Source organism: Canis aureus, chromosome 33, assembly GCF_053574225.1.
Source record: "Canis aureus isolate CA01 chromosome 33, VMU_Caureus_v.1.0, whole genome shotgun sequence".
NCBI lineage: Eukaryota > Metazoa > Chordata > Mammalia > Carnivora > Canidae > Canis > Canis aureus.
In genome coordinates this window covers 13,876,742-13,904,274 of record NC_135643.1, presented here as the reverse complement: position 1 = coordinate 13,904,274, position 27,533 = coordinate 13,876,742, and the positions used below count along the sequence as shown (strand labels likewise).

At 32.0% G+C, this 27,533-nt stretch overlaps 1 protein-coding gene across 6 annotated transcripts in view; it reads right to left on the bottom strand.

The window, feature by feature from the left end:
- The window catches only part of CCSER1 (coiled-coil serine rich protein 1), a 1,371,014-nt gene that overhangs the window by 1,084,139 nt on the left and 259,342 nt on the right, over positions 1 to 27,533 (bottom strand). The gene's annotated exons all lie outside the window — the stretch shown is intronic.

Here is a 27,533-nt window from a genome sequence, read left to right as displayed (position 1 = left end):
GAAAATAGAAGCAATAACTCATATTTACTGAATGCTTAATATGTTAATATTAATATTATTTGTCATTAGAAATGTGATTTAGACATATATTATACTCATTTTACTAATAATAGAAAATTGCACTGTGGTCAAGTAAGTAGTTAAGTTCACTGAGTTTGTGTCAGAAGTGGATTTCAAAAAGAGGTGACTGATTTCAGAATCTGAGCAATCAATCCTAAATAGAAAACACAATGGGAGACTATGTCAAACAAAAGTTAAGCCTTCTCTCATTTATTGAAACCAAAAGCATAAATTTTCTTTATAAGAATCTCTGATTAAGACATTGTTATATTTAATAAAAAAGATCCCTACCATAAATATTACGTCATTTTTTTAAAAGTTTAATGCCCCAAAAATTATATAATTACTCTACCATGTAATAAGTCACATAGTATCCATTCATTTCCTTAAAATGCCATTTTATGTGCCAGAACAAATTTATTCTCTAGTAATATCCACAATTGTTAGACTCACAGGGAGATCTGAGATCTTCAGAATGAGAAAGGTAAACCGGCATGCAGAAGAATCATCAACAGCCAGTAATGCATCCCAAGGATGCCAGGGGTTTCGGCACTAGTGTCCACCTGCATGTTTCAGGGCTGCAGAGGGTCAAATGGGAAACCACGTATACTCAGCTAATTAATTGAAGAATTCACAACAAATTCAGATTTTAGAGGGGAGAAGAAGGGATTTATGAAAGCTTTTCTTGAGGTAAAGGCAAACACTATTTCAATTAGATCATAACCCCTGAGACAAGGCACCCACTGTCAGGTTAGTTTTAACATGGAAAATGGGTAAATATTGAGCAAACATGAGTGTTCCCCTAATAAAAAGCAACAAACCACTACCATTTTATTTCCAGCACACTCTCTGGGTACAGAAAGAATATTTCTACAATTGCATCTTCATCTAATCACCACTAACCTGTTGGGGGATTTAAAAACCTCCAACAGGGGCAGCAGCATGGCTCAGTGGTTAAGCATCTATCTGACTCTTGGTTTCCGCTCACATTATGAGCTCAGAATGGTAGGACTAAGCCCCAGGTCTAGCTCCATTCTCAGTGTGGAGTTGGCTTGAGTTGGCTTGAGTTGGCTCTCTCTCCCCCTGCCCCCACCCCTGTTCGCACATACTCTCTTTCTAAAATAAGTAAATAAATAAATCTTAAAAAAATAAAACCCTCAAACACCATGAGAGTGAATAGGAAACTGACATCGATTTCATTACCCCTTTCTTTCTTTCTTTCTTTCTTTCTTTCTTTCTTTCTTTCTTTCTTTCTTTTCTTTCTTTCTTTCTTTCTCCGTTCCTTCTTTTTCTCTTTCTTTTCTTTTCTTTTCTTTTCTTTTCTTTTCTTTCTTTCTTTCTTTCTTTCTTTCTTTCTTTCTTTCTTTCTTTCTTTCTTCTTTCTTTCTTTCTTCTCTTTTTTCACGGGGGTGGGGGAGGAAGGAGCAGAAAGAGAATCTTGAGGAAACTCCATGCCCAACACAGAAACCATCAGGGGACTGGAGCTTACAACCCTGAGATCATGACCTGAGCCAAAATCAAGAGTTGGGATGCTTAACTTACCGAGCCACTCAGGCACCCCAAATTACGTTATTATTTCTTAAGCTATCCATAACAGGAGACTTTCTCTCACACTAAGACTCTCCAATGTATCCATTCCTGTAAAAGCCAGGCACTTGTGGAGTTTTTCTACAGATGGATAGAACGCATTCTAAAGATGAGTCTTGTGGCTTTGTTTTATGAATCCTTTCTAACCATATTAATTCCTTTACAGAGTTAGTCAGTACAATAACTTTAACTTAGATAACAGCTGAAATTTCAAGTGGAGGACTAATTTTCTTCCCAAACTGAGCTGTTAGTAGAAACCAGTAGCGGAAAAACATGTTTTTAACATAAACATCTGTTTTTATGTTGTAGTGACAGAACTCGTCACCACTGAGTTTTGGGTCCTGTCATCAGATTTTTCCATGTGAATGCATAGGTAGTTAACTTGAAAGGTTGCTGAAAGGAAGGGTTTTAGTTTGTTGTTTTTATAAACTTCATCAAATGAGTCACTACCATCAATCTATACATTTACTTCAGAGTTGCAGTGTAGAGACTTGCTATCTTACTTTCTTAGGCAATAATGCTTTGCTTGTAACTTTCTTATGCTCTCCAGCTAGTTATAACTACTCAGATATCTATCAGATTCTTATGATTGCATTTCATTTCTTCCTGTTTGTATATTTACTTCACTGGAGAGTAGACTTGATATTTGAGTGAATTCAGATAACAAAGTGTGCACATTCTAGGAAATCATTATTTCCTTTGGGCTATGAAAAGTTCTAAAAAGAAACAAATCATTCATCTCTGTAAACTGAAACTCCTGTGAAATTAAAAACAAGCCATCAGCTTTATCTTTTAAAAAATTCAGTGTTTAACCTGAGAAAAATCAGCTCCAAAGGTACTTTCTTTCAATTTCACTTTTTTTTAATGCCAATCCTCCATCCATTACTCTTTCCTACAAAATTTAAGCTATTAAAAGGTGAGCACTTAGGAAATCCTCCTTTCCTTAAGCTAGCATTACAGAGATAAAGTTCAAAGTCCATAAATGTAATTCCTTAAAATTAAAACAAATTCCATGAGTTCTATTTTTTATTTCCACTTATAATCTGCTTTCAAATTTTTCTTCTCCTTTTTCTTCTACAGGAGATAATCATTTCCTTGAACAATTTTATTTAACATAAATTTAGATTTATGCATGTAATAATACATGAAAAATATTATTTCCATTTCTAATGTCTTATAATGTTCACTTGGATTTCTGCTACTGGTGAAACTTGTTTTCATTATCACAGAAGTATTGAAAATATCTTCAAATAATTTACTAGTTCAGGCAATACTGCAAATGTTTTCATAATAAATTTCTCTAAAACCAATGTGTCAGGTACAAAAGATCACCTTGCTATTCATTATTTAGTAATTATACACACACATTTATTATAAGGATAATTAAATCCTCTGAGGGAAAAAGATAGAGTATGAATACAGAAACATATGAAACACATATCTATTGTAAAAAAAAAAATCTTGAAAAAAGTTTGCTGTATGGCTTTCACACCTAGTGAATTTTGCTTTACTTCTGAAGCAATGACATTCCAAAAACACTAAGTGGTAAGGCTGCTAAAATATTTAAATATTCAAATCCCGATGAAGCAGTAAGAACTGTCAATAAAATTGGAATTAGCTATGTGATGTATTTTAATTTACATATGCTTTTAAGAGTACTGAGATAATGTGGATTGATTTCCTTTTTGATGAATTTCACTCAGAGTTTGTACTGGAGGTTTGAATGCATACAGACTGCACTCACAAAGGAAGAAATCTTGAAAATGATTTCTGACATTGTCACAAGTGATTTTTTAGCTCCTTCTTATACTTTTCATCTTTTTTGTATGGTTAGGGTCATTTTTCCCCTAGTGAAAATACATCAGAAATAGAAATTCAAATGCTAGATATAATCTACTGTGTAAATACTCATTTTCACAATTTATCAGAAATTCATTCAAAGTATAAAATGAGTCCACACTATAACTGCAATCTCATTAATTTTTACAAATAAGAAAGTACAAATTGAAACCCTCTTTAGAAGTATACCAAGTTGAAAGTATAATTAAATGATAACTACCACGAGTATTTATATTTTCCCTAAAATTCGTTGAGGACTGGTACTGTTTGGAAGACATTTGGCACAAATATTGCATCTACCTTCTTGCCTCATGGATATCTTATTTGATTTTCAAGACATGGTCCAGGGATGCCTGGGTGGCTCAGTGGTTTAGCATCTGCCTTTGGCTCAGGGCATGATCCCCAGATCCTGGGATCAACTCCCACATCGGGCTTTCTGCATGGAGCCTACTTCTTCCTCTGCCTGTGTCGCTGCCTGCCTCTCTCTCTCTTTCATAAATAAATAAATAAATAAATAAATAAATAAATAAATAAATAAATAAATAAATAAATACTGGAGATTTCCTTAGTATTTCCTATCACTGGACATTAGAATTGATTATTCCTTCTTTATGCTTTCTGAGAATGCTGTTTGGTTCATTTAATGAATGATTCATTCTCCTGTCTTACCTGTTGGATAATTTTAAGAATTATATATGAGAGTACAGATATTTGCTAAACATATACTGTCTGCTGAAATGATGTGAAATATAAAGCAATAATTCTAACATGATAAAGTTTATTTTCTCTGACTCCTACTACCTTCATTCTGACTAAAGAATTAAAAATTGAAAACTGATTTACAAGTGATCCAACACACACATAATAATGTCACTTAAATTTTGACAAGTCACATAATCTCTATGAACATAGATGTGTTGATGTCATTTTTATTGTAGGAATAGTTTTCACCCTACAGTTGTTTGAACTGTAAGCCATCTGCTTACGTCATTCAAAATATAATCTGACATAATTCCTTTCTCTAACATCAAGTTACCAAGAACAGTTTGACCCACTTTACACAGTTTTCTGACATATTTTCCAAAACCCAGTTGTTATTTCAAACTCTGTTTCATAAACAGTGTTTTACTACTCTTGGGAATAAAATAAGCTGTAATAGCATCATATTTTCCTGAATTGTAAATATATATCCTGTTATTCCCTTAAATTTCATATTATATACTATTACATAATATATATAGTATATATTTAAGTATAAATTATAAAGATTATAAGAGAAAACTCACATTTTATGCTTACAGAGAGTTTACTAATTCAAATGCTTATTTTCTGATGAACTGTCAACAGACCTATGCCACTAAAACAGCTCTTCATGTAAACCAATGATCTTATGTCCTTAAAATAACATAGGTATTCCATAATGGTGATGTGGTTACATCTTTCTTCATCAAGACTTTATTTCTACCCATAAATCCTCTGAAAGTGAACACTAAACAGTTTTAAAGTAATATTATTTGTTTTTGTTAATAGATCTTATTTTTTAGAATAGTTTTAAACTTACAGAAAAATAAGCAGATAGTACTGAGTTCCTATATCCCCCCATAAAAAATTTGCCTTATTTCTAACATCCTATTATAGTACATTTGTTACAATTAATGAAATAATATGGTTACATTATCAACTAAATAATACAGTTTATGCAGAGTCCCTTAGTTTTTACCTAACGTCCTTTTTCTGTTCCAATATATCACATTACATTTAGTTGTTATGTTTCACTTAGCTTTTCTGGGCTGTGGCAATATTGCAGAACTCCATGTTTTGATGGTTTTGCTGACTTTGAAGATTACTGATCAGGTGTATTGTAGAATTCTCGACTGGAATTTCTCTGAAATTTTTTCTCAGGAGTACCCTGAGATTATGGCTTTTCAGGGAAGATTATGGGGGTAAAGTACCATTTTCATGACCTCATATCAATTGTAGAGTGTTGTTTGTTTTTTTCCCCACACTTAGCATACTGTGCTTTTTGGAAGGAAGGCATTAATCATAGTCTATACTTAAGAGGAAGAAAGTTATACTCCCCTTCTTTGTATGTATGTACATACATATATCTATATACATCCTTATATACACAGATATATAAGAGTATCTATATAATTTATTTGGAGCAAATGGTAATTTTTAAGAAAGACACTTACTTTCAATAAAAGAAAACAAGAATTACAATCAACTTAATCCTGAACATTGATTTATTCTATACTACCTACTATATTTTCAATGTGACTTTTATTTCTCTAAAGCAATTGGGCAAATGAACACGAGTGCATTATTTTTCTTCATTTAAAAGCACTTTGACAAAATGATAATTCTTTAGGAAATGTCTGATAAATGAAATTTGTTTTGTAAAAATCATGTATGGTTAAAGAGAAGCATATAAAACGTGTTTTCCTCATAAAATATATTTGAAATGCCTCAGGGTCTATCACTATTCTCAGAGACTTCCAATCAACATTCTTATGGGTCATTAAATTGTATCTTCATCTTTTTATAAGGATAGTATTTTTTAAGGATAAATCTTTTTTAGCATTATATTTTCATAATAAGTTTACACATTCATTTATTGTTTAATCTTCTTTCTCTCCTTCTCCAAGACATACACACACACACACACACACACACATACACACACACTTACTCAACTCTTTCTATTATAAACAAAAAAGCACAGAGCACGTCTATGGGAATAGGGTATATGTCTTTCTTTACTTTACTACAACTTTTAAGTAGATTTTTAAACTATTCATTGAACTCAATGTACAAAATAAAATATTGACTTACAATAGAAATCAGATTTCAATTTGACTTGATTTAGTTATCCAAAAATTATCTTCTCTGTAAATGTTTCTAAAAGATATTTATCCAGTTTTTTAAAATCCTCCATAACCACAGAATTTTAAATGTATAATTTTTGTTACTAATTCTCAATTTTTCATGAAATAAGCAGTTTTCTGACAGCTTTAGTATTAAGAGAACACTTTAAGTCATATTTAGCATCTGCTAATTTTGCAAATACTAAGCTAAACAGCCCCTACCATTGAACAAGCAGCATTCTCATGCAGACATCCAAGCCTACACTTATTATTAAGCAATCAAATATGTGAGAATAAATTCAAAGGAAGGACCTTTGATGGTCTAAGGAAAGATCATCTAAGTGTGTAACGGATAAATAAGGCAAACAAGAAGCATCTCCTAAAGTAAATACATATAAGATATGTGTTATAAAATACTTCTCCTAGAAGAGTACTTCTCCTAGAAAATACTTGCATTCTTGGCTGCAAGCTTGGTTCACCACTACCAGTGTGCTTCATTTAAGACATCACTTTGCCATACTGGTTTTCACATTTTTTTTTTCACTTAATTTTTTACTGCATGAAGAATAAACATATTTTTTCTACAAAATTCTGTTACTAAATGTATTAAAGAATCCTGTTGTTGTTGGAAAGAGAGAAAGATACGTAATGTAGATGGAGAAAGATGGTAATGTAGATGGAGAAAAAAACAAACAATACAAATTCAACTGTAAAATTCTGTCTAATAAAACAACTGCATTTCACATTATAGGCCAAAGCTTTTGTATTCTTGGAAAGTATATTCATCTCCTGAGAAGTATTGTAAATATAAAGACAGAAAAGAAAAAAAAATTAAAGTTAGATTAGCAAATCCATCCGTAACACTTGTTTGATTTAGAACCTATGGACATCAAATCTGCAAACTGTGTCAGGAAGGACAAGTCAGTAGTAAAAGATCTAGCTAATAAAACAAAACCACAGGTATGCCTCTTACAGAAATGAGTTTCTGTTCCTGGTGGCTATAATAAAAGCTAGATTGCAAAATGGGGCTGATTAACACTGCAATCTAATCATTAAGAGTATAGCCTGCTTTATTCTAGAATAACAAAAATCTCATCATGCCTCCAGGCTCAAAATTAGCACACATAAATATATATTACTGAATATAATTAAAATCAAATTTAAAATACACTTGGAATTTTAGATCTACATTTGGTTGTGTGAACTCAAGATCATAGACTTGCTAAAGAAATACCCCTGCTTAAATTTTTGTTTAAATTGCAATCTTCTTTTCACTGAGTGTTTGATGATGTTTCATAAAAATAATCACTATAGCTTTGAACTACAGCTGTCAGATAAAGTCAACCACAATATTTTTTAATATTTATTTATTTTTATAGAGAGAAAGAGAGAGAGAAAATGTGAGAGGGCACGAGGTGGGGAAGGGCAAAGAGAGAGAGAGAGACTCTTAAGAAGGCTCCAGGGACGCCTGGATGGCTCAGTGGTTGAGTATCTGCCTTTGGCTCAGGGTGTGATTCCACAGTTCTGGGATCATGTCCCGCATCAGGCTTCCTACGGAGAGCCTACTTCTCTCTCTGCCTATCTCTCTGCCTCTCTCTCATGAAAAAATAAATAAAATCTCTCTTAAAAAAAAAAAAAAAAAAAGCAGCCTCAACACTCAGCATAGAGTGGGGCTCAATCTCATGACCCTTAGATCATAACCTGAACTGAAATCAAGAGTTGGACATTTAACCAACTGAGTCACCAGGCACCTCTAAAGTCGACCACAATTTTTAAAAGGTGTCATAAAAGGGCCTCATAGTACATTATCTAGACTCATATCACTTAACAAAGCTTTCACTTATCTCAATATATTCATTAACTTTATTAAAATACCTATCCAAAAATTAATTGAAATCCTTCTGTCTTATATCCCTATTTTTTGCAAGTTAGATAATATGAAGCCATGTTATTCATGGTTTGAATTTCATTTACAAAGATTATTGGGTTAGAACATACATAAGCTCTCTTCCTTTCTTAAAATAAGATCTTTTAAAAAAATCTTTAACAATTTTTGTCTTAATTTCCAGTGTTAGAGAAAGAATTCTCAGTAAATTAAGTGACTGAACTAGAGAAAATGTTATTAGTTCCTACCAGGGGAAAAAATATGAATACAGATTTGACTACTACTCCCCCGAAATGGTTTTTCACATTAACAAGCCAGATACTTGTCTGATTAAAAAGAAAGCTGCTTTGATAATCATTTTTAAAGATTTCCACTTAAAGATTATTTTTGTTCTCTGTAAATAGATTACTTCCATGTCCCATAAACACATTTTAAAAGTTTTTTAAGACATTTCATGGAGAAGGTTATTCAGAATAATTTGAAAGCAATTCTGCTAGAAATAGAAGTACAGCAGTATTTAGAAAACCATATTGCTAATTCCCGATTCACAGAACTATCATTGCTAGTTAATGCTTTATGACAATTTTTATTGATATATATCACCAGAGTCATATATTTAAAAATAACAAGTTATCTTTTTATTCAAATATTTATACACTTAGTATTTTATAGCAAATCAAAAACAAAGCCTTATTTTGTTTTAGATCACTTAAAAACACATGAGAAAAAAATAATAACAGGTTTTAAAATTCCATGTACAATACCTAAGTAATCTTTGCTTTTGAAAAACTGCTTTAACCTTATTTTTTAGATATACTTAAATATTTATTTCGTTAATCTCTTTATATTGATTCCTGCTTATGGAATGCCTCCCCACCCCAGCCTTTATTAAATTTTATTTAAGTACAGTTCAAGTACAACCTCTCCTAAAGCTTATCCCACCTACTGCAGCCTGCATAAATATCCCTTCCTCTTGAATATAATATCTTATATTTATTTAGTCCTATCATCATTGCCTAGTATTTCCCCCTTTTTTTTAATCATGAGCACATATTGACTCTTCAAATAAATCAGGGATTTTCAGACTTTCTTTTAGCAGTTGAACTTTGATAGTTAATAAGAAAGAATATTTCAAGATAAGAAAACAGCAATGAAACATTACATGGGTGAGTAAGACTGTGGTGCATTCAAATCACTCTCCTAGCATCATTATTTCCTCTTCTGTCAATGCATGCTCTGCTTCCCTGATGTTCTCCAATGTGCCACGTTTTCCTCTAAAAACACTAATTTGCTAAACCTTTTCCCCCTACTTACTATATCTAACACCTACTTATCCTTCATGTGAAATCTTAAATGTAACCATCTCAGGAAATTGCCACTCACCATTAAAATTGTTATATCCTTCCATGCACACTGCCCTTCTCGTTCTTAACAACCGTTCAAAAGAATTTTCCATTAGACCATAGGCTACATGGCCCCTATTTGCTAACATAATCCTACAGTAGAGAGTATGCCTTCAACAAATATTTGCTGGACGTCAATCTTAGTATGTTAAAAAAAAAAAAAAAAAGGCGGGGAGTGAGAGTTGAAGCTTGGGAACCTATAAACCATACTAAAGAAATTGGAATTTATCATGAAGGTGGTGGAGAATATCAAAAGATTTTTAAATCTGTCAGTGACCAAGATTAGGTTGATGTGCTAATACACCTTGTGGGCAATATGAAGAATGGATTAGAAGAAGTAAAATTTAAGAGATTACATAGGAGGCAAGCATTTATAAGGAGACAGACTAGATTAATCCTCTAGCAGCTGTTCTGAGAATCTTGTTGGGAGAATCCTGCTTTATTTAGGGAAACGCTCTGCTAAACCATTTTTGAGGGCCTTTAGGCCTGTGAGCCAAATGATACCTAGCCCTAAGAGTAGCCTGATGATCTGCTTTGCATGAATTAAAGAAAGGAAGAAAACAAATGGGCCAGAATTTGGAGAAGAATGTGGCTGTAGGAAAGAAATGGAGGATAGTCCAGAAGAGAGAGCAAAAGACTCTTGAATACTCTACATTCTCTCTTGACCAGTGCATTTTCAACTGCTGTGCTCTTACCTGCAGTAGAGGATTATTCCATGTGACTTCAAAATCTGATATGAAGTCAGCCTTAATCATGAAAGTTTTCATTTGATGGAATATTTTTGTGGAATAAGATAAGTGCAAAACTGAAAGAGACCCTGAGTTCTGAATCAAAGTTGGCACTGGGAGAAAAAAAGAACATGGCACTAATGTACACTGGAGATAGAGAAAGGAATTAAAAAAAAAGGGGAATTCAAAAATTAACTGTGTCACATAGAGTGGGGATAAATAATGCTGGCCTGAATAAAGGCTAAAACAAGGCACTGTTGAGAGAAAGGTATAGAATTTAAAATAGCTGAAAAGTAACAATCAATTAAAGCTAGTGACAACATCAAGTTTCAAATTTTGTAGTCTGCACGGTTAGTGTCATCCACCAAGAAAAAAAAAATAGACAAGAACAAATCAAGAGGCAGGAAGAATAAGGTTAATCTTGAACCTATTAAATATAAAGCAAATAACTGACATCAGATGACATTGCTAGCAGGCTGTTAAATACACATATCTACATCATGAGAGAGGCTTAAGCTGTAGATAGACTTTGGAGTCAGTATTTTTAAGTGATGGTTGAAGTTGACCTCTCAGTTTCACAGTGTGATGAAAATGTAGAATATGATATAAAAGTGTAATCCTAAGTAGTAAAAAATTTCTTTTTCACGGGTAGCGTATCTTATATAGAAGAATAATGGAGATCATAGTAAGTAGGAGTAAGGAAAAATATGAACATATAAATGCATAAATAAGCACAAAACAATAAAATATGCTATATATTCCATGTAAACAAGTAGATAAGTGTAAGTACTATAGGTAGCACTATGATAAAGATAATAATTTTTTTTTCTTCTCTGCAAATAAGACAACAATATAAAAGCAAACATGATTCTGTTAAGTAATCCAATCAGAATTGGGGGTTATTCCGGGTCCTTTAAATAGAGGAGATCTGTCTGAAGTCATAGATACACAGGTTAATATTTTACTTCATGGGTCTGTTAGATTCCTATTTCTCTTATCTACTTCTTTAATTTTTTGAATCTAAGACATCATTGATGGCAAGACACATTTTATGTACCCTTTAAAAGAAAAGCAAAATTGCTATCAATCTAAGATGTAATGGTAAAAATACCTTCATTATGAACATATCATCAGAGATAATAAGATGGTAATAATATGAATTTTCAAGTCAATGAAATATGTTACTAAAAAGAAGCACTTGATAAAATTGGTGATAACATCCATTTCCATTTTCCTTAGATCATTTTTCCCATTATTTTCCCCCAATAATATGTATTTGAATAATTTTATGATCTATGAATACTGTAATTGAGGGAGCAGACCCAAGTTAATATTAATGCCAAAATATCCCCTCAAAAAGCCCAGATCTCTCAGGTTCTATGAGCAATGTTTAATTAGCATGCACAATTTCATAAGAAGACAGTAAAACAGTCTGTACAGGTCTCTTAGTCATCTTTAAATATGGACAAATTATAATGATAAACTGGTTTAATTCATCACTCAGATAATGTTTTTATATATCCTACCATTTTAAGGATATTAAGAGCAATTTGTACTTGTAAAATAGTTTTAAAATATTTTAGTTTGGGAAAGAGTACCCCTTTCTATTCAGTTGAGCCTTAGGCTGAAGACACTTTTGTCTTCTTACCCAAAATATCCTGCCTGAAAACAAAGATATCAGAAAATTAGGTAGTTTGGTTAACAATCCCATATCTGGTTCGGTGGGCTGTTTGGAATGGGGATGGAATCCATTTTCTTGTTTAATCTGGGCACTCCTGACTACTAACAGTGTGGACAACAAATCCAGAATCTTTCTTTTAGTATTTGTGTCACAGAGTTCAGGTGTGTCATCTCTAAAATCTTAAGTGATGTTACACACTGCCGCTCCATTAAATGATCCAGCAATAAAAGGTCACCCAGGAGGAAAAGAACAAGAAAATCTAACTTCCATGGATGATGAGACAATGATGACTTGGTATGTGATTGTGACATCTCAAAACAATCATGAAAATCTGGATTGATCATGCCTCCAGTTAAAAATGTTCTATCCTTTTATTTCCCTCAGTGCAGAGATTGAGACCCCAAACAGATGACTGCCTATGTGAACATCACTATACTATTTCATTGTCTTTATTAGAATAACTTAACTATTCAAAATAGCTTTACCGTTCATTATAGCAATTTCCCAAAAGGTACATCCATTCTTCAATAGAAAGCATCAACAGGCAGATTATGCCCTAAGAATCATTAAACCTGGGGGTCCCTGGGTGGCTCAGTGGCTTAGCACCTGCCTTCCGCCCAGGGCGTGATCCTGGAGTCCTAGGATTGATTCCCACATTGGGCTCCCTGCATGGAGCCTGCTTCTCCCTCTGCCTGTGTCTCTGCCTCTCTCTCTCTCTGTCTTTCATGAATAAATAAATAAAATCTTAAAAAAAAAAGAATCATTAAACCTTTCACCTTAAAATCCTTGTCATGCTATACTCCTAAACTACTGTATCATGATTTTTACCCAATCTCAATCCAACCCCTAAATTGAAAAATTTGCCTTAAACCAAATTTAAAAACTTCAATAAATCCTAATTTTTTCTTCCCTTTCCATAAAAGCAATCAATGTTCAGTGGAGGTGGAATGTTTCCCTCACCTCAGTGAGGAATAAACTGAGTAATGTTTTGTCAAATGATTGCAGAGGCAGAATATGAAACTAATTTCACAGTATCACTCAAATCCACTATTTAGACAAATTTTGGTCTTATTTAACCTATCCAAGCATACTAAGATGTCTGGTTGTAGAAAGGTGGTCTTTGTAAGAATAAGAAATCTCCAATTCCACTGTAAACTTTTGGAAATTTTGATTAATAAGATGGGAATCAGTATATAAATAAAAGGGGCATGATGCTATAGAATACTTAATAAAATGACACTATTAAAATTTTGTAGCCAACAAATAGAAACTCTGTTATTATTTTTAGTGTGTACAATCACAATTTAATTTGTTGGAAGAGTGTGAACGTTCATTATTATTTCTCTCTTTTCTGCCTCAAGCATTGGAGAAAATTATGTTTCATGTCAGTGGTTATTTTTCTTGTTGGTGCACAATTTTAAATACATAAATATTCTACTTCTTCAGAAGAAAGACCAGCAGTTGCTTTCTTAATTACTTGTTCATTTTGACAGTGACAGCTGATGTTGTTGGCATTATTCAAGCAATTGTATGAAGATGTCACCACATAATTGTAAGAGGCCATGAAATTTTATATTGAGACACATATTTTCTTTCTAATTGCTACAGGAAAACCATGCTGGATGAAAGAAATATTTTCCTTTGACTGTATCCTCTAATGAACTTGGACCATTGAATGCCCTTTTGCACCAGAGAAGACAGTTTATAACAGTATGAAATGCTACAATAGCAGGTTACAAGTAAATTCTATGACTTCATCAAAATTGTTGTCATTTAATATTAAATTAGGTCAGAATGTGTAAACATTTTTCAGCTACAGTTAATTAGATTTTGAAAACTGTTCCATCTAAAAGCCTCTTTGTAGCCAAAGCAGTTCTCCAAAGTGTAGGAAAGTGTGACAGGCAAAACAGCCAGAGGTACTTTTAAATCCACAAGTACAAATAATTTACTCTGTTGGCAGCTATAATAAAAATAAAATAATTAATTGCAATTATGCCTAAAGAGCTAGTCAACTTCTTATCAACAGGTCTGTTTCTAACTTAATGACCTTGAACAAGACCTATAAAACTCTGAATATTCACAGAAAGTAGAAGCAAGAGGGGCTCTACTTCGTAATATCTGATGTGTTCTTTCAGTTGAGGGCAGTCTTCTGTTATTTAAGTACCCCATTTAACACAGTGAACTGAATATGGAAAATCACACACCCACGTAGATGTCATATTTTGAACAATAAGTTGATATATCAAAAATGGGAATTAAAGCTATCCAATTAATGAATTAATCAGTTGGTTGATTAATGAACTGAACAACCAAAAACAACAAGTAAACAAAAACTACTAAAATATTGAAATATCTATCCTGAAAATAAGGATTACTAATTGTATAGGCTGTATTTATGTCATATCATGATCCCTACACCCTATCAATAGACCATAAATAAATAATTACTTTTTGGATGATGACGATTAGCAAACCTTTTCACACAACTCTCCTTATATCTAGTTAGTCATTTGCAAGAACTTGGGGAAGGAATACGGAAAAAATATAAAAATTACATTAAAAATATTATAAAATATATTCAAATTTTTAGACTATGGAATCCTTATGAAATGATACTTTGGGGATAGTAAATGGTTTATGAAGAACAGAGGAATATTTCCTTTTAACATTTTAAAGGAAAAAAGAAAAAATTCAGATGGATATTGTTCCAAAGTGATTATATAGTAGTCCATCTTACCAGAGTATGGGGAAGAATACAAAATTCTTTTCTTGATGATTCAGGGATATAATGTTACTTTTTTAAAATGCAATGAAGTAATAGATTGCAATACAGTAACGCCTTATGACCTACTGAAACAGATGGAGATGTCTGTTCCTACATTAAATGAACCCATACTGTTATTTTTTATGCCTGTCTACTTTGGAAGCTCTTTGCATTTCCTCTTGCTTTTTGGCTAATAGTTCTTATTTTTCACCACATTCAGCATGTTTGGTTGAAGCAACACTTTTTCTCCTCTTTTAAGACACTACTATAATTTCTGGCGGCTTTGGAAAATATGTAACTGAATATACTAAAATTGTATGTAAAATTAGAAGCAGTCTAATTAAAATTAGCAGAAGTCTAGAAAGACAATGAAAAGAACCTGTCATTTAACATTAAGATCTGTATTAATATTGGCTTTGTGAACTTCAGTAAGTTTTTAACCACCAAAATATTTGCTTCTTTCACTGTACTTGGGATATATTAACACCTATTTCAGAGTGTTATTGTGATAATTTGATGAGATAACATATTGGAAATCCCTTGTAAACTCTAAAGCTGAATACAAATGTATGACAGGGTTACTATCATCATTATCAGAACAAGATTGCCATCTTATGGACACCAAGCAGATAACAGGTCCTCTAACCTCTAAAGCAGAAATGAAAAGAATAGCACCAGCAATTTTCATATTAAAAAAAAAAAAAACATTAAAAATACATAAATGGTATTCTTGCTTCCTACCAGTTCTCTAAATTAATCTTTAAAATCTTTCTAAATTACATGAATAAAAACAAAAGTAATAAGAAAATGTGAAAAAAAATAAAAAATAATAATAAAAAATAAAAAATAAATAAATTAAAAAAAAAGAAAATGTGAAAAAAAAAAAGAATAGCACTAGCAGATGAAACTCATGCATGAAAGGACGGCTAATGTCAAAATTGCATCCTCACTACAGTATCACCCCAAAAGTGTATTTCGAGAAAAAATTTCACACCTTCATTATAACTTCTCTTTCTAAAAACTAAACATCATTGAGAGCTTTGTATAGTGAAAAGAGTAGGTAGGCATCAAGTCACAACAGTATAATTAACCCTAGTTCTCTCACTAACTAGGTCTGTAAACTTGGATCAAAAACAATCCTCTTCTGGGTCTCTATTCCTTCATCTATGAAGTGAAAATAGTAATATGTTCTAGAGAATTGTTGTTATGATTGAAAGTGATGATCCAAAGAGTTTAGAAATTATAGCTTAAAATACCAGAGCAAAACAAGAAACAGCCAAGTGTCTAAACCAATGCTTGATACAACACTGCTACTTCAGTAACTGCATATAAGTTAATTTCAGCTTCTTTCAGGGAGTAAAAGGCAAATCTATACAAGTGATACGTATAACTAGAAAAGTTAATAAAGAAAGTCAGTTTGTTTGGTTTTTTTATAAGATGGGGGCAGAGTAGGAGGACTCAAGACTCATCTAGTCCCAGGACCACAATTAAATAACTATGAAATCATCCTAAATACCCCAGAAATCAATCTGAAGACTGAAAGAACAAATTCCACAACTAAAGAGAGAAAAGAGGCCATAGGGAAGAAGGTAGGAAGCATGGAGATGTGGTTTAGGTGAGAAACAGATTGTGGGTGCTGCAGAGAGGAGGGAGCTGTGGCCATATAGAAGGGTGAGATAAGTAGGCACAAGGAGAATATTTCCCAAAAGCCATTGGTTTGGAAAACGAGAGGGGCTAAATTTCTTGAGTTCTTGCAAACAGCAAGACTTAAAGCCTGGAGTTTTAAAGGTCAGCAGGCTTGGCTGGAAGAGAGCCTCAGGGGGAACTGCCCTGCTTCTGGAGAGAAGGTAGGCAAAAAACCCAGGGCAGACAGTGAAGAATACCTGGAACACACAGGTGGGAGATTATTCACTCTTCGCAGTGGGTGTCCATGAGAAGCAGCATTCACAGAGATGCCTCTTTGGGAACAAAGGAGCTGGCCAGCACTATTTTCCTCCCCCAGCCTTCACAGGCTAAACACAGAACCACCTGAGGGAAGCAGTGCAGCACCAGCACTGGCTGCCTAACTTGCTTATACCAAGCCTCAGCTCCCTGTAGTCCCAAGGGATGGCCCTTCTCAGTCAAACTTGCCTCAGTCCCAGCATGGTGGGTTTCTTCTCCAGAAGAGCAGCACAAACCCCTGCCCACACCATCACCCTGACTGGAGAGTTCTACAAGACCTCAGTTCTGGTGGAATTCGTATCAGGTCTCATTTCACGAGCACACCTAGTTAAAACTCATCACATTCAGGCCAGGGACCAAGCATGGCCCATGGTAGGCAAGGAGAGCCTCTAAAGACAGCCTCTGGAGAACAGAGAAGCCAAAACACAACAGCAGAAGGCTGGCAGCACGCACTGGAGATAGTCCCTGAAACACCAAGCACTGGGCACTACATGACCTCTTCTTCACAAGGCCATTTTTTTCAGGAGCAGGAGACATAACTGGCTTTTATAATATAGAAACAAGGCTGAGAAAAAAAAATAAAAAAAATAAAAAAAAAGAAGGCTGACACTTAGACAAAATGTCAACATGGAGGAATCTGTCCTCAGTGAAAGAACAAGATAAGCCCATGGCCAGAGATGTAAGAAAAACAAATATAAGTAGAATGCCTGATGGAAATTTTAAAGCAACAATTATGATACTCACTAGGAACATCTGGGTGGCTCAGCGGTTGAGCGTCTGCCTCTGGCTCAGGACGTGATCCTAGTCCAAGTATTGAGTCCCACATTGGGTTGCCTGCAAGGAGCCTGCTTCTCCCTTTGCCTATGTCTCTGCCTCTCTCTATGTGTCTTATAAATAAATAAATAAATAAATAAATAAATAAATAAATAAATAAAATCTTTTAAAAGGGGAATACTCACTGGGCTTGAGAAAAGAAGACATCATAGAGACCCTTATCACAGAAATAAAAGAATTAAAAAAAGAATAAATCAGAGATGAATAATGCAATAAATGAGATTGGAAACAGGCTTGAGTTCAATGAACACAAGGCTAGAAGAAGCAGAGGAACAAATTAGTTACCAGACAAAATAATGGAAAACACTGAAGCTAAAGAAAAGAGAGAAAGAACTATGCAACATGAGAATAGACTTAGGGAATTCAGTGACTTAAATATAATAACATTCATATTATAAGAAGTCCCAGAAGAAGAAGCAAGAGAAAAGATGCCAGAAAAATCATTTGGAGAAGTAATGGCTGAAAGCCTCCCTAATCTGGGGAAGGAAGCAGATATCCGCACCCTCCATCAAAATCAACAAAAGCAGGCCAACACCTGTTTTGTCCTCCATCAAAATATACAAAACCAGGACCAAGACACACTGTAATTTAATTTGCAAATTATAGTGATAAAGAAAAACCTTAAAAGCAACATAACAAAAGAAATCCTTAACTTACAAGGAAAAACCCACAAGGTTAGCTGGAGATTTCTCAACAGAAACTTGGCAAACAAGAAGGAAATGCCATGGTACATTCAAAGTGCTAAATGGGAAAAATTGACATCCAAGAATATCATGTCCAGAAAGGTTACCATTCAGAATAGAGGGACAGATAGTTTCCAGACAAAAATTAAAGGAGTTTATATGACCACTAAACCAGCCCTGCCGTAAGTATTAAAGGAGACTTTTTGAGTGCAAAAGAGAGACCAAAAGTGACAAAAACAAGAAAGGATCAGAGAAAATCTTCAGAAACAATAACAAAACAAGTAAGAAAAGGCAATAAGTATGCATCTATCAATTCTTACTTTGTTTTTTTTTTTTTATTTTTTTTTCAATTCTTACTTTGAATGTAAATGGACTAAATGCTCCAATCAAAAGATACCAGGGGTCAGAATGGATTAAAAACAAACAAACAAACAAACAAAAAAAAACACAAGACCACTCTATATACCATCTACAAGAGACTCGTTTCAGAACTAAGACCTCTACAGTTTGAAAGTGAGACGGTAGAGAAACATGAAGCAAATGGATGTCAAAAAAAAAAAAAAAAAAAAAAAGCCAGAATGGCAACACTTATATTGGACAAACTAGACTTTTTGGTCTTATATTGTTTTTTATCCTGCTTTGGTACTAGGGTAATAATGGCCTCATAGAATGATTTTTAATACATTTCCTCTATTCCATTATTTGTATAGTTGTGATAATAGATTGTCATTATTTTTTAAATGTTTTGTAAAATTCACCAATAAAACCATACAGTCTTGGGCTTTTCTGTGCTGGGAGAATTTTAATTACTAATTCGACTTGCATTCTTGTTATTGGTCTAAGAAGATTTCCTGTTTCTTGAAATCAAGATACATGATTGAATCTTGGTAACTTGTGCATTTTTTGGAATTATCAGTTTGTTTGTTTTTTTATCTAAGTTACCAGATTTCTTATATATAATTGTTCATAGTAACCTGTTATCACACTATGTTTTTCTGTGGTATCTGTTGTACTGTATTCTTTTCCATCTATTATTTTGGTTTTTGAGTTTTCTTGCTTTCTTTTCTTAATTAATGTAATTAAAGCATTGCTATTTTTTTTAAACTGGTCATAGCTTTCAGTGTTATGTTATTATTTATTCTGCTCTCTATTTTATTTATTTCTATTTTTTTGTAATTTCCTTTCTCTACTAAATTTCAGATAAGGAATTTCTTTTTTTTTATTTTTTTTTCAGATAGAAAAATTGCTTTTTCTATTTCCTGTGGGGTAATGTTTATTTTAACTTTTGTTTCTTAATACAAGCACTTATAGCATAAATTTCACTCTAACATCTACTTTTGCTGCATCTCATAGGTTTTAGAATATTGTTTTTTTTTTGTTTTGATACATATTTTGATTTTTTTGTTTATTTGTCCCATTGCTTGTGCAGCAGTGCATTAATATTTACATGTTAAGTACTTAATATTTACATTATAGAAAAATGTGATATATCCATAAGATGAATATTAATAAGATCATAAAGAAAGAATGAAGTACTTCTATTTATGCTACAACATGAATAAGTCTTGATAACATTATGCTCAGCAAAGGAAGCCCACTACAGAAGACCAATATAGTATGATTCTGTTGATATAAAATTCCAGAAGAGGAAAAACTTTACAGATTGAAAGTGGCTTTGTGATTGCCTCAGGTTGGCAGTGTGATGAACAAAGAGTTCCTGCTAATGGGTACAGCTTCTTTTTGGCATGACAAAAATGTTTTAACCTTATATTGTGATGATACAGACACAATCCTGCAAATATATTAATAACCACTGAGTTGTATAACTTAAATATGTGAATTATATGGTACATGACCTATATTCTCAATATTTTTTATTTCAAAAAAAAGTAGGAAGCTACAAAGGAAATGAAAAAAATATCTCAAATCAAATTAAATACACTTTGGGGGAATGTTCAGAAAAAAAGAGCCACTTTTTTTGTAAAAAAAAAAAAAAAAGCTTCTGTGTACTTGTGTTTTTAAAACTATATATTAATTATTAGCCAAAGAATCAAAATTATTAACACAGTCTTCAGAATTAGAAAAACATTGGGCCCAGATAAGACATCTACTGCCTGTAGTCTTTTATGATTCAAAGTTTCAAATTTCTCAAATGTGGAAGAATTATTTACCTCATTGAATTGGCACACAGACTCAATAAATGTTATTTATTATTCTTTTATTATTTTATTTAATGCTATAATTGTATAAGTTTGGAAATCCATGATAACCACAAAATTAATTGCATGTGTTGCAGTATTCTACGCTTAAAATTTGAAAAATACTTTACTTGAAAATGTGGTTGAGATCTTCCACTAATAGAGACTGGGAAAAAAAAAAATCACCCAAATCAGCAAGATTGGGTTCCTATTAATCCTCAGGACCATCATATTTTTCATGTATATTGTAAAAAAATATTATTAGCTACAGTTATTAAAAATATTGTATGCCAGACATGATATAGACATTCTACTACACTTTAAGCTATTATTCTTCACAACAAACGTATGCGGTAGATACATTTATTGCTCCTGTTTTCAGATGAAAAAAGGAAAACTAAGACTAAATAATTTGCTCAAGTTTACATAGGTTGTCGGTACCTGAGATTTGTCCTACTCCAGAGTCCAGATTTGTAGCTATTATACTTCCAAAATTAAGTGTCACACAGCTTTATACAATCACATTGAAGATAGCTTACACATATTTTTTCTGACCCAGACATATCAAAGCTTGTAAAAACTTATAGTTAATTTTTATAATTTTGCCTGTGTGAATGTTGTTGCAATTTGTACATTACCATTCATATTAACAAAGCCACTAGGGTTTCATCTCAGCTCTGCTGTGCTATTATCCATTAAAAATTAATAACAAAAATTACCTCCTTAATTAATAGGCACAGGAGGAGTTCCTAATTCACCGCAGAATTTTATATTGCTTGTTCATCAAACTCAAAATAATTTGCAACTACCTAATTAATTCCTAATTGATATCATTGAGCCATTTCTTCTCCATTTGCATCTGGACATATACCAAGAGATACTGCCCTAGGTGTTTTTATATGTCACATCCAAAATAACTAACAAAACAACATAAAATTTTTTCACTCAATCATCAAAATGACCACTGCATTATTTTTACCAGTGATAAATAAGGAAATTACATTTTCAATTGAGTAACTCATCTGCAAATTACAAAGGTCAAATTTAATACAAAGTAACAATCTGGTTTTCTCTCTAAACATTAATGATTTGGATTAATAAGTTTTAAAGTATTTAAAATGGGAAATTTATTATTTCTCTTAGAATTACTATTTTAAAAATGAATTTTAGAGACATGACTAATATCTGGGGAAAATGTTTCCATGCATTTAAATGCATTGGTTTTAACACAAAGAAATGTACCACCTGTTATAAGCAAAGTGCCTTAATTAATTTTTGAATAATTACTACTAACAAAATATCACATATTTTTTTAAAGATTTATTTTAGAGAGAGAGAGCATGAGCAAGTGGAGAAGGAGCAGAGGAAGAGTGAGAGGGAAAGATGATCTTCAGCAGACTCCTGCTAAGTTTGAAGCTGAAGGGGGGGCTCAGTCTCAAGACCCTGAAATCATGACCTGAGCAGAAATCAAGAGTCCGATGCTTATCCAACTGAGCCCACCCAGGTCCCCCTAACAAAACATCACCTAAACTGATACACAGAATTTAGATTATAAAAAGTAAAATCATAAAGCATGTTTTAAAACAATATATAATCATGATGAAGCGTTAAGAAATTAAGGACTATACAAAATACCAATGGTTGGACAAACTCTATGACAAGGAATTTAAGATGTCAAGATAGTCAACTTGTCCTGGGCTCCTATTTTATTTTAGGCAACTGTGAAAGGCACTTTATACATAAATATGTCACCTATTTAGATAGGATGATATTCTGAGATAGTTTTATTATCATTTTACAAATGAAAAAAAAATTACATAAAAAAATTGGGTCACCTGCCCAAGGTCACTGTGGTAGAGCTGGAATGCTAACTTGGATATGTCTGCCTCCAAAGTGCCTATTCTCTTTTGTTATTAATTTGTCATTTCTTTACTTAGAATGGATTTTTAAGATGCAATTTCCTCTCCAAGAGTTATTGTGAGCATTAACTTGAGACAGCTTAGGAAAAAAGCATAGCTCATTACTGGCATTTAGTTTTCCTTTCCATCAACTTAGATATCCAGCTACAGCTTGCTAAAACTGATGCACCACCAACTCCTAGTAGCCAAGAAAAGAACTGGAACAATGGCATTTTAATGAATATATTCCAAACAGATAACACCAAAATGTGTTTTAATTTTATTTAATTATTTATGATGCTTCACTGTCAAATTAGTCACGTGCATATTTCCCAACATTATTTGAATACTACAGTCTAAATAGAAATGTGACTTGGAAAAAAAAAAAAAAAAAGAAATGTGACTTGGTTCTACTTTACTGTGGAAAAGAACAGCTAAAGATTAAAAGTTCTGAAACCAAAACTCAAATCCTTCTTCTTTTTTTTTAACAAACACTACACACTGTCCAATATTTAACTGGCATTATGATAACAACTATTTGTAGATTTATCTTATTTAGTCACATAAGGGTAACAGTTTGCAAAACAGTTCATTTTGGAGGACTCGTCAGGAAGTAACATTGCTTAACATTAGACATTCTATTGGGCTTTATGGCAATTACCTTAAAGGAAGGTAAGGAAAATGATTGACAACATCTACTTCAAATATTTTCAATGTTAAAATTACCTGAGGAATGTTAATATATATAAGGAACTGAATTTTATTTTGGATTAAGCAAGATCCTCATAAAATTCCTAGCTTTTTCTATACCAATCCTGTATTTAAAACATGATACATTCAATTATATAATGAAAATATTATCCATAAAACTAATCTAAGCATTAATTCAAGAAAAATATGATTAAAGACATCTGGAAGGCTTATCCATAGGATTTGGAAAGATAAAATTTTTGTGATACAAAGAATTTGCAAAGATAAAATTATATAATGCTAAGATCAAAGTAAATTATTCAGAATAGTTGCTTTTATTTTTTTTCTCCCCCAGACAAATCTCCTTTTGAGAACTCAGTTCATATGCCTTTCCCTCATTGAAATTATCCTTTCTTACAGTATTCATGATAATACTAATATCCACTTACTGCACTATAAAACAAATATTTCATTTGTACTATTATTTGTGCTACCTCTCTCTAGAAAGAGAATGTGTTAATTTAGGACTCCATAGGATAAATTTATATATTAAGAGGATTTGTGGAACTTTACTTAAATTGTCCACTGCACTGGTCAAAAACAAACTTTTTAAAACCTAACTGAAAACTTACAAATCGTTTTTAAATGAAAATACAGATAGCAAAGAATGAAAAAAAAATTAAATGATGTCCAAAAGAATTATGACCAAGATAATGAACTGCATCTTTACCAAGTTAGGTATAGTCATAAGCACAAAATTTTCAACAAATGATGAAATACCTAGACATACATCCAAATGTGCAAGTATGTGTGCATTTCTATAACAAAGACCTTGAGCCACAGAATTCAAATTGTTTTTTTCTGTTTTGTTTGCACTATTCTGATATTTTAATTGCCTGGTTGATATACTTTAGCTCATATTCCTTATACTGCAAGTAGCATATCAACTAACAATGATTCGTATCATATAAATATTAACTCTATCACTTCCTATGCATTCTATTTCCATTAGAATGTCTCTTTGCATGTTAAATCACTCAATATGAACACTGTTCAATGTACACATGTTGCAAAAAATGTGAGGAAATATATTTAAATTCATAGTTTCAAACTCTGTATAGCAAAATATATCTCCTAATTCTTTGATTTTCCTATAGAAAAAAACAAAAATGATTAAACTTTATTATTTCTTGTTTTACTTTTAAATCCATTTTATTCCATTTATACATGGCTTAACATTTCTAGCTATGCTTTAAATAAAATCACATTAATATAGAGCAATTGAGTATCTACTTTATGCAAATTAGCACAGTAAAAAGGACAGCAGAAATTCCACATTTCCTTTACATGGTTATTTTTCCAGTCTTTGCAAATTTAACCATTAATAATTATATCTTAAACTGAATAAAATTTATACATGTCACACATGACAATTACTAGAAATACTTGACTAAATATTTTCAAAGTAAAAATACTTCTCTTTTACAAAAATCACCTTGGCCATTGTATTAAAAGCCTTAGTATAAATTGCTATAAATCTTTGCCTTATAAGACTCTAGAACCAAAAAATGAAATGTTTTACCCTAACAAATTTTTTTAAACCCCCAATGATTTTTGATAATGTAAGTAATAGAATTTAATAATATCATTATTTTAGTTTTCAGACTTTTGAAAATCACTTTTATTTAAATCATCATTTTAAAATGATTAGCATTCATGAGCTTTTTATCAATATCAATTATTAATAATGAGCTTCTTATATTCTGAAAAGACCTTTAATTATGTTGCTTAATAAAAATATAAATTACATAAAACCTATTCAACCAAAAATTTTTCTTTTTGAGCTAATATGCATAAACACATAGTTGTGGCTTTTTTCAAACCCTATAATGTGTCAACCAAAGTGAAACAGGTTTTCAAAGACATTTTATTAAGTATCATTATACAAACCCTAAATCACTCTAAGGACTATTTCATTTATCAAAATTGTACTTCAAGTATGCAAAGTGATATCATTTACATCATGAAGAATTTGGTTAACTCAGTTGATTCAAAAAGTATTCCAGTTTTGGCTTCAAACCAATCTATATACTTCCTGAAGTAGACTCAGGAGATTAACAGTTTTTAGTATATCTTCTTTCCCTTTAGAATAAACTAATGAAGTACACAGCACCCGTTATTTTATAAAAAAAACTGAAGTTAATGTTTTAAAACATTTGTTTTTGTTCCCAGGCATATTTGAGCCAAGTCTTTATATTTTTAAGTCACTCTTTGCTTTTCATCATGATCGCCTACCAAACATTAACTGAGATTGCTACATTATTTATCATTCTTTTAATTAAAATTTGTTTTATTTTTATTGTGAAAATATTTTAAAAGGCAAAAAACAGAGAAAATATTACAATTAATGCATGAATCTTTCACCCCAAATACCTATTACCCAGCTTTGATAATTTCCAATGATTTTCCAATTTTGTTTCAACTATTCCCTCTTCCATACTTGCTGGTAAAGTAAACCTCATATATCTTATTGCTTCAACCACATGACTCTCTCTAAAGTATTCTTAAAAAAAATATTCAATACCCAACAAAATAAATAATTCTGCAATAATTTAGTCATTTCTCAAATTTCTGCTTGAACCAGAAATATATTTTTACAGTGTTCTAAGTTTTTCAATAAGTATGACAACAAAGATGTCACACTACATTTGCTTCTTTTAATCTACAACAGCCCTTCCCCCTTTTTATCATGCCATTTATTTGTTTAAGAAACCAAACCATTATCCTCTAAAATTCTTCACATTCTATATTTGGTTGCTGGATTCCCTCTCTGCTCAACCCAATATTTCCTATAAAATCAAAATCTAATCAAGATAATTGAACAGAAAAAATATAATTGAATAGATTTAAGTACTTGTGGGCAGAAGTGGTGGTGCTGTGTACTTCTCTAGGCATTGTATTAAGAGGGAAAAACGTCTAGTTGTTACAATTTTAGTGATGTTAGTGACCAGTGGATTTAGGTATTGTCATTCTAATCCAAAATTACAAAGTTCTCTATCAACAACATACCCTTACAACCACACCATGCATATACAGACATCTTCATTATCCTTTTAATGATTGCTTAGTATATATACCATTGCATATTTAATAAATATCCTATTGAAGAAGACTCCAGGTGTTTCCAATATTTTGTTATTATAAATATTTTGCAAAGAAGTTATTTGTGCACCTTATTTTGTATATTTCCAGTGTTTTATGATTAACCTTCTAGAAGTTGGATAGTTGAATATAAAAGTAAATGGATGTATAGTTTTGCTAAGTACTGACAAATTTACCTCCACAAGGATGTACATTCTACTATATCAAATTCTTCTAAGATAAATACACATGAATGACAAAATGGTATAAAGTATCTATCTGTATAAAAGTGAGAAAAATCTTCCATTTTTAAAAGACTATCTATCAAATCAACTGCATGAAGAATGCTTTAAGAAATGATTATCCTAAATTTGTTTTCAACCAGAAAAAATTTAACATAGCTTCTTTTGATATTAGCCTACAATACAAAGTAATAAAATATAAACATTGTAAAATGTAAAACATAAACATTGCCTTCTTTTGACAATTTGTAATGTGATATTATCTATAATATAAAAATGCTGCCTAAACAAAAAATCATTATAAAATATTAGAACTGGATATAACTTTAGAGATTATGTCTAATTCTTAAAAGTTAAAAATATGGACACTAAAATCCAACAGATTGATTCTCTCAAATATATGCTCTAAGACCAGGATTTTAAAGTTCCAGTTTAATATTTTTTTGAAAAACAGAGAAAGAGAGTGGCAAGGGGGAAGGCAGAGTGAGAAGAAGAGAATCTTAACCAGACTCGACATCCACAGTGGAGCCTGATGCAGGCCTTGACCAACAATCCTGAGATCATGACCAGAGCCAAAATCAAGAGTCAGACACTTAACCAACTGAGCCACCCAGACACCCTAATATTGTTTCTAGTTTAATTTGAAAATGACTATACTAAAGGTGTTATAAGCAAAAGAAAAAACAAAAGGTAAGTAACAGCTTCTCTTTGTACCCAAATATCTAAATAAGAATAAACAATCCCTATAATCTACTTTAATAGGAGTAATTTTGGCATTTAAAGATATGACAGATTCATGCTTTAATATAATTAAGCTATTACAAATATAATGGGCTCCCTTCGTAATTCATTTAACAAGAATTTATTTATCTCATGCTATAACTATGTGTTTATGAGTTTGTATTTGTGGTTATTATTGGCAATTATTAATTTTGAGGACAACCTTATTGCATAAAATTAATCTATGTGTTTTCATTGAAGCAGCTAAGTTTTTGAGGAGTAAACCTTGATCTACAAAAACTCCATTCAGTTAAATAAAATAAATGAAAAATAGGATTGTAATTGTTTTTTTTCTCCCTCAAAAGGAGAAAA